General features: G+C 45.7%; 1 long non-coding RNA gene across 3 annotated transcripts; it reads right to left on the reverse strand.

The window, feature by feature from the left end:
- Positions 1–578: 578 nt before the first annotated feature.
- Positions 579–13,936, reverse strand: LOC140631015 (uncharacterized). Of its 3 annotated transcripts, none has more exons than XR_012028684.1 (6): positions 13,708–13,936; positions 10,816–10,980; positions 10,585–10,648; positions 8,489–8,579; positions 5,280–5,373; positions 579–971 (listed from the first exon to the last, which is right to left on the reverse strand). It is a non-coding gene; the product is annotated as an uncharacterized lncRNA (long non-coding RNA). The 3 variants fall into 3 exon arrangements; XR_012028686.1 differs by lacking the exon at positions 579–971 and adding an exon at positions 984–2,185; XR_012028685.1 differs by lacking the exon at positions 579–971 and adding an exon at positions 987–2,073.
- Between the last annotated feature and the right edge of the window lie 71 nt (positions 13,937–14,007).

Consider the following 14,007-nt stretch of genomic DNA (forward strand, 5'->3'; position numbering starts at 1 on the left):
AGTAGGACGCTGGTAATGGTTGCACAACAATGGGAATGGATTTAGTGCTACTGAACCGTATGCTTACAAATAGTTAAAATGTTTATACACAATATGCTTTATTTGATCATAATAAAGAAGTCACAAACAAATTCTTCTGGCTGCTATGAAGAGAGTAGATTGTGAGGTTTCACAGGGGAAAGAAGCAGAAGACCAGCACAGGGCAGGGAGCCTGCCATGTGGTCTTACTGAGATGACGGGGCCTTGGACCAGAGAGGTGTGACGGAGATGGAGAGATGGCCGGAGATGGGTTGTAGGCGTATTTTGAAGGCAGAGAGCTGATAGGGTGCATCATACACATAGGATGTAAGGAAAGGGGGATTCTGGGTGACACCCAGGTTCTTGCCATGAGGCACAGGATGCATGATGGTGCTGGGTTCTGATACTTTAGGAAAAATAGCTGAAATGCTCTCAGCGGGAAGAAATATTCTATTTGCTTAGTGCCATCCAAGGGGCAGATGGAATTGTAAGAAGGGTTTGAGATCAACATTCAAGAACAAGAACAGATCTTTTTTTTTTTTTTTTTTTTTGAGATTTTATTTAGAGGCACTTGGGCAGTTCAGTTGGTTAAGTTTACTTCAAACAAAAATTCTGTACCCACAAGACCATAATTCCCCATTTCTCTTCCCCCAGCCGCTGGTAATCTCTGGTCTATTATGTCTCTATGAATTTGCCTCCTGGAGATACAAAGATACAACATAAGTGGAAGCAGATAATATTTTCCCTTTTGTGTCTGGCTTAACATCCCTTAGCATCATGTTTTCAAAGCTCATCCATGTTATAGCATCTACCAAAGTTGCATTCCTTTTTAAGGTTAAATAATATTCCATTCTGCACATGTACCACATTTTGTTCATCCGTTCATCTGTTGGTCTGTGTGATCTTAGGATCTTAGGATGGTTACTTGATCTCTTGGAGCCTTAATTCTCCAACTGTAAAATGAAATGAATAATATCATCTTTTGAAAATGGCTGTAAGGGCTAAATGAGATAGTATACCAAAAGCACATTGTAAGCAGTAGGAGCTTAATAGATGGGAAGAATCACTATCATATTACTGAGTATTCCTTTGTCATCTTCAATGTTTTAAGCCTGTGAATCACTCAGTACCTGCTTAATGCCATCCTTGGTCCATGGTTGGAAGTCAATAAATATTTGCTAAATGAATGAATAAGTGAAATTCAATTTGCCTCCACCTGAACATGTCATTTTCCTGTTTCTACTCGCTTTCTTGTTACGTTTTCTTATTCTTCTGTTGCTGCCATTTCTGTTCTTCCAATTAGTGAGTCTCATGAACAGCTAGTCATTTCTGACCCCATCATTATCTTTATCCTCTAAATCCAAAGAATAGGTAAAGAAATAATAGTCGTGATGCCTCCGTGCTGCCCCTCCCCATAGCTTTTTCTAAGGCCCTGCCTGCAGTGCCTGAGCTCTGTTTTTTATCATGTGACCCAGATCCTGGCCCTCCCACTCCCCCACCCCCAGACTACAATTGATTGGATCAGGAGTGGACATCAGAGCTAGGACCAGCCAAGCCACAGGTTGGTCGACCACCCACAATACTATAATGTAACAGGTACAGAATGCTGAGTCTATCAGGTGCCATGTCTCAGAAGTGTGAAGAAGCAAATAGTGAGCAGCTGAGTCACTCAGCAGTCAGAGGGTTGGAGGTCATGGCTGATCCAGAAAAGCTGAAGTTATTGAGAGGAAAGAGTAAGCGATCAGAGAAAGCCAGTGGACAGAGAGAAGGGAGTGGAGAAGCCGTGTAGGAAGAAGAATTGGTTGTAGGGTCCAGAAAAAGGGAAAGGGAGACAGAAAGAGGAGCCAGTTCCCCGGGTCTTCTTGGCTTCCCCAATAACTTGTACACTCAGTTCTCATTCCCATAATCTGCATTCTTTTAAGAGCTACCCACCCATCACTTTTACTTTGATCAGTGACTCACTGTGAAACAGTGTGACCAGTCCCCAAGTCATTGTGTCCTCCTTAGGGCCTTGACTCCTGTCCCTTTTGGTCCATCTTCATGGCCTCCATGTGGCTGCAAAATCCAGAATCCTTGGTTCTCCTGGCTAGTCCCACTGGGGGCTCTGACTCCAATGGCCCATACTCTCTGCTTCATACCCTCCAGGATCTGTCATCAGGCTACCTCCCTGTGCAAAAGATTTGGTGGCTTCTCAGTGCTTCTTAGAGAAAGTCTAAACTCAAAGAGACTCATGGCCTTGTATCTTTAGGTTCTCAGATAAACCTGCAACTTATCTCCCACATGAAGATCTCACACCAGCCAGTCAAGACTCTTCCCCATCACGCACTTCTCCTCCCTAGTCAACATCTTCCCCTTCAAGTCATGCAAAATTACCTTTTACTCCCTCTTTACTTTTCTTCCTCTAAGCTCTTCCTCTATTCTTCTCTGCTTCCCCCTTTTCACTTCTCATCCAAATTCTACTTCATCTTTTAAGGTTTAGATCGAACATTCCCTAACTAACCCCAGGCCACTTACTTATATTTCAACTATATTGACTTGTCCTCTCACCAAACTCCAAGCTCCTGAGAATATAGGCCATTCTACTACTTCCATATCTTGCACAGCACCTAACAATGTTCCATGTTCTTAGGGTTTTTTATTTAAACATTCTTGTCCAAGTGATTTCAATTATAAAAGTAATGAATGTGGGTATAAATAGGTATTTTATTTAAAGAAGTGGAAGTTGGAATGTCAAGCAAATTACCGTGTGCGTGTGAGAGTGGGTGAGATGTGTCTTTTTGGCATCCCACAAAGCCTACTGAGAATTTGGTTGTCTACTATTCCAACAGTCCTGGTTAATGTCATTCTAGATATTCTTCAATAGGATGTAACTTTTGAACTCATTTTTTAAAGAACTCTTTAGATTAAGGAAGTACATCAGCTTCTAGTCATACAAATTCAATTAAAATTCAAAAAGCACTTATTAAGCACACTGCAGGAAATAAAAAATGATTAATAACACCTAATCTCTTCTTTCAAGATGCTCACAGTCTGGTTGGAGGGCAAATGCATCAGTGACTGTAGTCCAGGTAGGGTAAGACCTGTGCCATAAGAGATTTTTATTGCTATGGTGCTATGGTGGCCCAAGGAAAGAAGCCACGTAAGGTAGGAAAGGGTCTGCAGAGGAGCTGCGGGAAGAGGTATTTGATACAGGTGAATGAACGGTAGTGCAGACAACAAGAGTCCTAGTGGGAAACCTTGAAGGGTGCAGTCGGTACTCAGTGCCTGATTATCAGATCTCTGCCATTTGTAAAAGAGGAAAGTCCTCATGGCCAGGAGGTGTCATCAATACACAGCTGCTGAGCATTTGTTGAGCATGTGGACTTGGACATGACAGACGGGGAGAAGGCACCTTGTTGATCTATTTCTTGTCAAACTCCCTTGACAGGAAATAAATTGTCCACCTTCCCCTTCACAAAGGCACAGAAGCAGAGAAGACTGTTTTCCATTCAATGAAAGTTTGAATATGATTATTACATTTTATTAATAAATGCTATCACATATTCATTAAATACTGATATAAAGAATCATCAAAATTCTGCATTCTATTTTTATCTCGCATTGAAAACACTGTTTCCTTTCTTCTTACCCCACCTCTGAGATGGGCAAAAGCTGGCTGTTTTTCTTCTTACCTGCCATCAAATTGGAGTTTTAAGAACTAGGGATCTAGATGTACCTAGACAGGCAGAGACAGTGCATGTCCCCCTTACAACCTTCCCATTATCATGAGATTTGGTGATGGGCGAGATCTCATGCTGGCTCATGAGAGCTGACTGTGGGCTTCTCTTCTCAGTTCCATAGTCAGTGACATCAGCTTGGCAGCTTGCAATCAGCTATGGTGGGAGTATTTACACCACGGACACTGGCAAAAGCTACAAATAAGGGCTTTTCCTTCCTGGAGAGCCAGTTAAATATTTACCAGTGGATTTCACTGTACAGAAGAGGAAACGGAAGCAGAAACGTAAAGTAATTTGTCCAAGGGCACTCAACCAGTTGGTCACGGAGCTAGCCCTAGCCGGGTCACCTGATGGCTGTGTGTTATTACTCTTTTCACTGGGAAGCTGCAGTTCTGATTAAAGATTTAGGGGATGCTTCTAAATACATAAGAATGTAGACAACAGCACAGATTATTACACAAAAGAAACAGATGCCATGGTCTTCAAGTTAATAGCTTGCCAGGGCTAAATGAGGAGCCCAAACTTCTCTCCCCAGATGGCTCTTTTGTACCCGCCCAAACTCCGACCCTCCTCAGAGGAGGGGTAACTGAGAGTCAAGTAGCAGGAGAAGAAATTTCCATTTCTTCCAGCTTTGCACTGGAAGGAGTGACGAAAGGCATTTCTCGGCCAAGTGCCTTGATGCTTTGGACTCCACGTTGCTCTGCAATTAGTGTCTATTTGTCTCCTTAACTTAAACTGGTTTTTAGCAATTTAGAGCCAGGGAGCCCATGTTATTTCAGTGAAGTGATAAAAAAATGGATATGTAATTGAAATCCCATTCTACTCCTCTGGGAACCTGGTATGTTGCTTCACTCGGCTGAATGATAAAGACTCAGGGCCCTGATCACAGGCAGATAAGTAGGCTGGTTGATTAGATGAATCCCATAGGCAATCCCTAATCTACTAGTCTGTTTGTTAACTATCTGTCTTTTTAGGATATTTGGTTTGCATAATATGATAATATAATAATGCACAAGCTCTTTAAAGGTGGAAATGAACCCAAATTGAGGACAAAACAGCCACAGCTGGCATCCACCCTCCCTGCTGCAACAGATCAATTATCAATTAGCCACAGGTTTGTATTGAGTACTTATTGTTTGCACAGCACTAGGTTGGGGAAGACAAGGTGTCAACTGTCCAGTTCCTGGCCTGTAGGAGCTGACGAAGGCAATAAGGCATACCCCCAGGAAATTAATAAATGCTGCGAGAAAGTGAATGCTCTGGTACGAAATGTGTGAATCAGACCAAAGGAGCTGCTGTAACAGGGAATTTGAATCTTGGCTGAATCAAGCCATGCAGCTCTGCAGAACCTCACAAGCCTCTGAATACTCCCTTCTAGAAAGCACTGAAGTGTCTGGCCCAATGTCAACCTTGGTGGTTTAAATGGTATCTTTGCGCCAGTGCATAGCACTGTCTGTCCCACAGGCACATCCTGAACACGGCCGGTTCCTCCCTCCCCTCTAACTTTCCTGCCTTCATGTTTCTGTCCCTCTTCAATAAACATACCGAGGATGGCCACGATGCCCAAGATCCTGTGGCCCGCCAGACTCTGTGCCAGGTGCTCTCCATGCAGCATTCCAAGGTCACTGCCCCCACAAACCTATGAGCACATTCAATAAAGAAGCTAAGTGAGGTAAGGCAGGGAAAGACAAATACCACACGGTATCACTTTCGCGTGCAACCCAAAGAAAGAGCCAAACTCCTAGAAACAGCACAGAAAAGTGGTTGCCAGAGGCTGGAGGGTGAGGTAAGTAAGGGGAAGGCTGGTAAGAGAATGCAAACGTTCAGCTTTAAGATGAACAGGGTCTGAGGATCTCATGTATTATGTGGTGACAATAGTTGATAACACGGTGTTGTGTGATTGAAATATGCTAAGAGAGCAGAACTTCACTGTTCTCACCAAAAAGAGAGAGAGAGAGAGAGAGAGAGACAAAGAGGAGAAGTGATGGATGTGTTAATTAACTAGATGGGGAGGGGGGATCTTGTCACAGTGTACATGTATATCAAATCATCTCAATGCACACTTTAAATATCGTATAGGGTTGTCAGTTATACCCCCATAAAGCTGGGGAGAGATGGAGAGCCTTGTGTGGGGCCACCCAGCCAACACTCGACTCCAAAGTACATGCTTTCCCCATTGGTCATACTCAGGTAATGCAGGAATTCCCCAATCTAGTCATAGTCACATACCAGAATATGCAGGTGCCCAGCCCCTCCCCGTAGATTCTGACCCTGGAGATCAGAAGCCAGGCATCTGAATTTTTAACCAACTTCCCAGGCTGAGAGTAGGCTCTGTTAGCTGTCCATATGCTGTCCCTTTCCCTTTCCCTCCCCACTCCAAAGGCACCTCAAGGTCAGAGATCCCGCCTGAGTTATCTCTGTGTGCCTGGCACACTTAAGGCACCCAATGCCCTTTTTGTGAAAATGCTGAGTAACATTGGGTGGGTTTACTTTCTCTGCTCGTATTCCACAGGTGGGAGGCTGTCACACTGCCACCGGTTCCTGAGACTCAGCTCACGTGGAGCCTCGGGGGGCCAGTTGGCAACATGTGCAACATGCCGGCATCTGCATTGCACTCTCAACTGCCTAGGTGGGGCTCCTCTTTTGGGTATTGCTGGCTCAGGGAAAGCTAGCTGAATGTCACCTAACCATAAAAAGCATAGTTGGGAAGGAGGTGGCAACAGCCTCCACAGGACTTTCCAAAACAGCACAACGCTGACCACCGGCCAATTGTGGCTCTGAGGCTAGACACCCCCCAACCCCCGGCCCCCAGTCTGTGCGGAATTACCATGTGAGTATCCTGGAGGCACAAAATGCTTGACAGAGAAGAACCCAAGAGCTTTGTCGCATGCCCCCTAAGGCATATTCCTGAGAGCATCAACATCTATAGGATGTTAATAAGGGGTCTACAAAATTCGGGCCAAACCAGGTTAGACAAAAACCGTTCTCCCCATTACAGGCCTTTTAAGAGATGTATTGGGCTAATCTGCACTCCAGTGATCTTTAAATATTAGGCAGCATCCCTCAAATTTTTTCTCAAAATCTTCTTTTTCAGGAACATTTTTCTTTCATGAAATGTTTCATCAACGTTCCAAGGAATACACTTTGAAAAATCATAATCTGGTTTAATTGTCTTTGCTGCAACCTCCAGAGCCCATTTTGCAGGTTAAGAAAGTGAGAGTCCCAAAAGGGAAAAGGAGTTGCCAAGACCTCACAGCTGGTTAGTGTCGGACGCAGGCCCGGGCCTCAGGGACGCTGGGTCACTTCTGTTCCCCGGAGTCCTCTGAGGTCCCCTGAGGTCGTCACATGCCTGCATGACGGTCCCTGTGGCCAAGACCCATGTCCAAAGCCTTAGACTTCAAGCTCATGGGGAGTACCCTTTCTGCCGTGTCCATGCCCAAAGGTGGGAGATGGGATGAGCCTCCATGGGACACTTCGTCCTTTACATTCTCCAGCTTGCCAAGCTCTGACACACTATGCTTTCCAGAGCCTCTCCACAGCCCAGTGGGGAGAAACACACAGGATTCAAGGGTTTCAGGGAACTGTAAGAGGTTACAGAATATATCTGAATCATTCCAGTAATAACATGACAGACCTGGAACTCGAACCCAGGGCTTCCAACCTAGTCTCCAACCACCCTTTGGCGACCACCTCTGGTGCCTAGGCACTGGCTTGCAGCTCACTTCGTAGCACGTGAACATTTGCACAGGGCAGGGCTTGCTACCCTCACCCTCCAGAGACAGGGAAGCGGAGTGAGCGATACCTTCCCCCTGGTGTGGCGACGTGTCTAATTCCTTCTCAGGGCCTTCTTAAGCCCTTGGCCTCAATTATGTTCCACGACCAGCAAGTGACACAAATTAATTATCTGCTGGGAAAAGAAGGGCTTTCTTTTATCTGTTTGAAAATAGTCACCTTCTCATTTCAAGGATTGGCCTTATAAATTCCAGGGAGGGACAAAGAAAATGGTTGCCATAGGAGAGAGGGAGGGAAACAGAGAGAAGAAAGGGGAAGAGCAGGATAGGGGAGTGGGAGAGGGAGGAGGGAGAGGAGAGGGTAGGGGACAGAGTGGGTAAGAGTGAGCGCAAAGTCAAGGGCAGTATGACAGAAGAACTTTAGACACTGGGCAGGTGCACAGGAGAGGCACAAATCTGCCAAGGGAGGATGGATGTCAGGAAAGCGAGTGTCAAATCATTCAGAAAATGTAAGCTCCACCAGGAAAGGAAGCACGGTTGTTTGGTTCACCTTCATGTCCTCAGTGGCTAGCACGGAGACTGGTGCACAGTAGGTGCTCAGTAAACATCCATCTGTTGAATGGATGACTTAAATCAGGAGACGCTGGCCAAGCAAATGGAGCAGGAAAAGCCACTCAGGGAAGCGATGGCTGTGTGGGCGAACATAGTCGGAATGACCGCCAGTGCCCATGTGCATGTTGTGGGACGGCCAGGCAGGTGCAAAGTGGGACAGGCAGGTAGGAACTGAAGATCTAGCTGGGCTGTGCTGGGGGTCCTTGATTATAATGAAGTAACAGAAAATTCTTTTTACATATAAAATTCTATTTCATCCTCAAGGTCACTCTGTAAAGGGTACAAGGAGGCTCAGAAAGCTTACAAGATCACAGAGTAGGAACGAGTACCTGATACTGAACCTAAACCCTGTGATCTTTCTGTGGCAGGTGCTCGCCCCTCAGGTATCTGCCCCAGGGGTGACTCACACACCTTCATGTTTTCCTCCAGCCACGCATTGTCCACTGGGCTGTGTTCAGAGCATGGACATGTGTTTTCATGGCAAATGAAGACGGCAAATATGCTAAAAAGAAAATCCATATGATTCATTCCAGAGGCAAGTAGGTGGTTATTTATATCATCGTCTGCTCTTCCCAATTCCCCAGGCCCCTGTAGCTACCCTCATTTGCTCAAGGTTGGGTAATCCAAGGGGAGCTATAGACAAGGGGATGGGAGCTCTATGTCATTTCCCCTGTTGCCTCAGGATAAAGGGAAAGACAAATAGCCTCATAAGCCCATGGACAGGCACAGGCCCCAAGGACTGGGCATTCACCTGCACACACCCACCAAAAAGTGTGCTCAGGATAGGATGCAAATGGTGTGAGGACACAGTGTCCGGCTTCAAGAGGCCTGAACTTACACGAGGTGGGAGGCCGTGTGGTACCAGGAGAATGGGTAACTGGGAAGCAACTGTACTTGATGCGGGCTTCCTGCTTGGGCACAGGAGGCAGCGATGCAGGGGGCTCTGAAAGCCAGATGGATGTGGGTTGCATCCCAGCTCTGCCCCTTGCTGGCCGGGTGAACTCAGCTGTCAAAATAATACCAAATGAACGTGGAAGACTGAGCAGTTCCATGCAAAATCTCATCTGAACCACATAGCACTGGGAGACAGTGTGGGAGCAAGCCCTTGCTGCAAACCCCTTTTCTGGATCCGGAAACTGAGAATCACAGAGTGATGTGGCTAAAGCTGCCCTGGAAGCAGTAGATCTGAGACTTCCACACTTTGGAAGGCCCCGGCCTCCCACTGTGCTGCACTGGGCAGGAGAAGCTCAGTTCCCTGAGCTACATGCACCAGGAATCTTAGCAAAAACCAGACAGAAGACAGGGTATGGATTTTAGATCCCTGAGGCCTTGTGCCAAGGGGCCCAGGAAAGGGGAAACCAGAGCCTCATTAACATAGAGGTGGGGACCCCAGGACTCCTGGGCTGCCTTCCCAGCTCCCTCGGATCCTTTGCCCACTGCCCTTCTCTCTCAGGTTGCTGCCTAATTATAGAGCTGTTGATGCAAATTATTCTAATAACTGGTGCTAATTTATACACATTTACATATAATTTGCAATTCATTTGCTGTCCACATTTCATCAAACCTCACTAATTCAGACCAAAGTGGGGGAACCTACTCTGAAATGAAGAGTCTAAAATATAAGATAATTCACTAGTTTATCACTGGAGAGTATCCTCTAAAATCAAGCACGCACGGTAAAAAGATGTATTGTCAAAATTCTCCTTGAAAATCCTTAAAATCAAAATGTGGGCTCTCAGAAGCTCAAAAGCCAAAAATTAATAAATTAATGGATAAATAAAAGCCTCTCTCTCTCTCTTTTCCTCCCTCCATCCCTCTTTTTTCTATAATGGAATTCAGAAAGTTGAAGTTCAGTTATGGATTGATTCCACCTACCAACTCAGTTTGAACTAGTAAAACTTTCAATCCCTCAAAATGTGTAGAGTGGAATCACTTCACTGAGATGCGAGAAATCCCAAGGTAAACCGAGCTTAGACATATGTGGGCCGAGTAGCTCATGAACGTGATGTGGGGAGCACAAATGTGACCACAGGGTTCGATGGTGTACACTGGATAACAACGTTGGAGAAAGAGGTACTGTGTTTAAAAATAATAAACACACACATATAATAACATAAGTGATGCATATATTGTCTTAGGCTGAGTACCCTGAAAACAGCTCCTGGGTTGGGATTCTTGCTCTCGTCATTTGTTGGAGGGAACACTCTTGGGAGAAACCAGGAAGGGTGGGAAGCTAAGTGAAAGCGTAGTCTCGGGTGGGCAGTAGCTCTACTGAGCCCACAGAGAAGCTCTAATCTAGAACACTAAATGCACCACAGACAGAGCCAGTCCTACCTTGAATACCTTTGTTGCCCATGTCTGCCAGTCGTTGGCTGAGATGAGTGAGTGCCTAGGGGCAGGGGCTTGTCTTTGCCCAGGTCGGGCAGCCACCATCACGTCATGGTGTCTGGGTCAAGCACCAACAGCATCTATTGCAATCAACCCTTGCACAGCACTGATCCACTTACTTCTCCTATTTGGCTTACTCCTTCCAGACGCAGGATCTCCGGGATTCTGGTAGGTCACAGATTCCTGGAAAACATCCAGAAGGAGGGTTAATAGAATGAACCACAGCCCTGCTGCCTATTCCCAAGGTCATGACCACTCACTGCTCTTTGTCTTTCTCCTCCAGCAGCCACTCTAGATAGATAGCTCTCACATTTCCCTAGCGCTTCTGCTGGTTTGTTTAAGTGACTTACCTGGTGGGTTGACTGGGCGAGAACTGTCCAACCCAAGGACCTCTCGATGCCACCTGATAAATGGGTTGTAGCAAAATTGTCAACTGCTGAATATGCTGCCTCCAGAATCTTCTGCTTCTTTCTCAGTGATCAGGGGTGCAAAGAGATTTCCTTAGGCCATTAGTCCTTGAAAAAAAAAGTCAATGAGATAACAGAATCCTAAGTCTCTAGGGTTTATCACCAGCCCTATGGAAAGCATGAGTCTTCCCATGGCATCCAGAGTTATCTGTCACTTATTCTCATTGGGTCCAACTAACAGGATGGCATCAATGGAGTGGACCATGCTGACATTTTGTAGAAGGTCTAGATAGTCTAAGATACTTTGGACTCTATTATGAATTAAAAAAATCAACAATCCTCCAGAGATAAGATGGTGATTATAAACTATCGTCTGTTCCGCATAAATGCTACTGCATCTGATCCTTCTTGCTTATCGGTATTGAAAAAAAGAAAGCATTCGCCAGATTGAGAGCTACATGACCATTAAAAAGGCCATGTTCATCCACTCTGGTAAATATAGGATGAGTGACACAGTGGCTACAGTTGGAACCACGACTTGGTCAAACTTGCAAAATCCGATATTATCTGTTAGATCTACGTGAGTCTTGCAGGGGCCAGACTATGTGAGACTATGACAAGGAACCATCACCTCGGCACCCTTTAAACTGGTTAGGGTGGCACTAATCTTGGCCATCCTCCCTAAAATGTGATATTGTTTTTGATTTATTATCCTGGTGGAGGAGGGAACCTTCAAAGAGTTCTACTGGCCTTTCCTACTCAATAGTTCTTGCTCTATAGGTCAAAGAACCAAGTAAAGGTTACATCTTCTGCTAACTATATCCACTGCAATTATATTTTAGCAACCAGGGAAATGATCATGAGGTGGATATTTTGAGAAAGTCCTGGGCCAGAACTCCATTCATCACCTGGCCCCCACTGACCTAATAGGGACATCATAATTGTGCTTTATTTTCCAGATATCAGTGTCAATTCAGAACTAGTCTTCAACTGACCTCACAAGGCTCTGGGTATTCCTTTCTCCAATGCCTGGTTATGCAAGTAAATAATTACAAGTCCTTTGGGGAAGGACTGGGGAAATCATTAGTGTATACAGCATGCTGTCGTATACACTTACCGCTGTGTTGCATGACTCAGCCTCTTCTTTAGTCAATGTGTTCTGGCTTTGAAAATAAGCTTAGGTCTGAAAACTACGCAAGGGAACATGACGTTTTTTGGAAAGACTAAACTTGGCCTTATGTTCATCCGTGCTTGATTATTCTTCATATATATGTGTGTATGTATATTTATCCGAGGCCACGTATCCTTGCTGGCTGCCCATCTGTCTGCCTCTAGGAACACTATGATCTCCATACCATTTCTAGAAGTCCCTGCAGGCCAGGCTGTCCTGGCTGTCATGCCAACCTTGTTGCCCATTATGGTAATTATGCTCACCTTGCCTCTCTGACAATTATGCGACCACCTGGTCTCTGCTATTCTGGGACACCCCCATTTTTACTAAGGAGCCCAATTCAGTAACAGAGTTTCCACCAGTCCCACCACTGAACTCTTTGGTGACTTTGGTGCCCCCATCTCCTTAGCAATCAGATTGTTGTCCAGGCCCCCTGAGGAACATGGTTAGTTGCATTTTCCAGATTCTATTACAGACCCACTCTAGCATGCCCACTTCTCTGGGCCTTTGGTCTCTTCCTACCTGTTCATCATGGCAATTCTGACAAATCTATTTTGTTTAATGTGGGTTGTTGCTTTAGCCAACCTTCCAAGAGCCATCTCAGCAGTGCATTAGAACAGATCTCAGGGCCCTTGCCAGGGCATATATCCTGTGTCATGGGAGAGGGCCCTGGATTGGAAAACTGTCCTCATCCAGCTTTGTATTCTGGTCTCCTCCCCACACAGGCCCTTTTCTGAATCCATTCCTGGTTCCTGCCGCTACCCTGCAGCTCTGGGTGTGACCTTCTAGTCCTTCAGCAGGTCCACTACTTCCCCAGTCTGGCTGTGCTGAGATTTAACCCAGACTGTGGATCTGGGAGCCAGAAAGGGGAGGTGGGGCAACCTCTGCATCATCTTCGAGCAAGAAAGAGCTTCTGTCTTTTAACAAGGGAGAGTAAGCCATTTGGTAAGGCCCAAATGGTTCAGGGAATTCTAGAGAATCAGTTCTCAAGTACATCTATCCAGATTTTTGCATACCAAGCATAGGGCCCTGCTCTCAGCACGGGTGACTCATCTTGGCTGAGAATTCATTCTTCTCTGAAGTTCTGTCACAGGCTCGTGCTTGGTTTCTAGCTCTGTCTGCCTCTGGCTGCAGGAATAGAAGGATCTCCTCCTTAAATGCGTGACTTTGCTTTAAATTGTTAATTAGTAGATTTGAGGTTGCCATTTTCTTTTCTTTTTACTTTAAAAATGTTATTTATTTATTTACTCATGAGAGACACAGAGAAAGAGGCAGAGACACAGGCAGAGGGAGAAGCAGGTTCCCTGCGGGGAACCCGCTGTGGCACCCGATCCCCGGACCCTGGGACCACATCCTAAGCTGAAAGCAGACACTCAACCACTGAGCCACCCAGGCGTCCCAAGGCTGCCATCTTCTTTCTTCAGCAAATCAGTGGTGCTTAGTAAAGGCCACCCAATTCTACCGTCTTCACAGTCCTTGTTTTCCCTGTACCTTCTGTTGTGGATTGAACTGTGTCTCCCCCAAATTCGTATGTTGAAGGCCTAACCTCTAATGTGATTGCACCTGGGCCTTGAAAGGGAGTAATTAAGAGTAAATGATAGTAAGTGTGGGGCCCCAACCCAGTATGACTTGTATCTTTATAAGGAGAGACACCAGGGATATACCTGCACAGAGAAAAAGCCATGTGAAGACTCAGCAAAAAGATGGGTGTCTGCAAGATAAGGAGAGAGGCCTTGGGAGAAACCAAAATTATGGACAACCTCGATCTTGGACTTCCAGCCTTTAGGAGCGTGAGAAAATGAATTTCTGTTGTTTCAGCCCCTCAGGCTGTGGTATTTTGTTACGGCAGCCCAAACCTCCCAAGACGTTCTAGCAGCTAGTACAGCATCTTTGCAGCTCACCTAGGTAAAGATCTCAGCCTGCTGGAGTCTAGCAATAATGCCCGTCTATGACCCACAATGTGG

Source organism: Canis lupus, chromosome 3 (genome assembly GCF_048164855.1).
Source record: "Canis lupus baileyi chromosome 3, mCanLup2.hap1, whole genome shotgun sequence".
In the NCBI taxonomy this organism is placed as follows: Eukaryota; Metazoa; Chordata; class Mammalia; order Carnivora; family Canidae; genus Canis; species Canis lupus.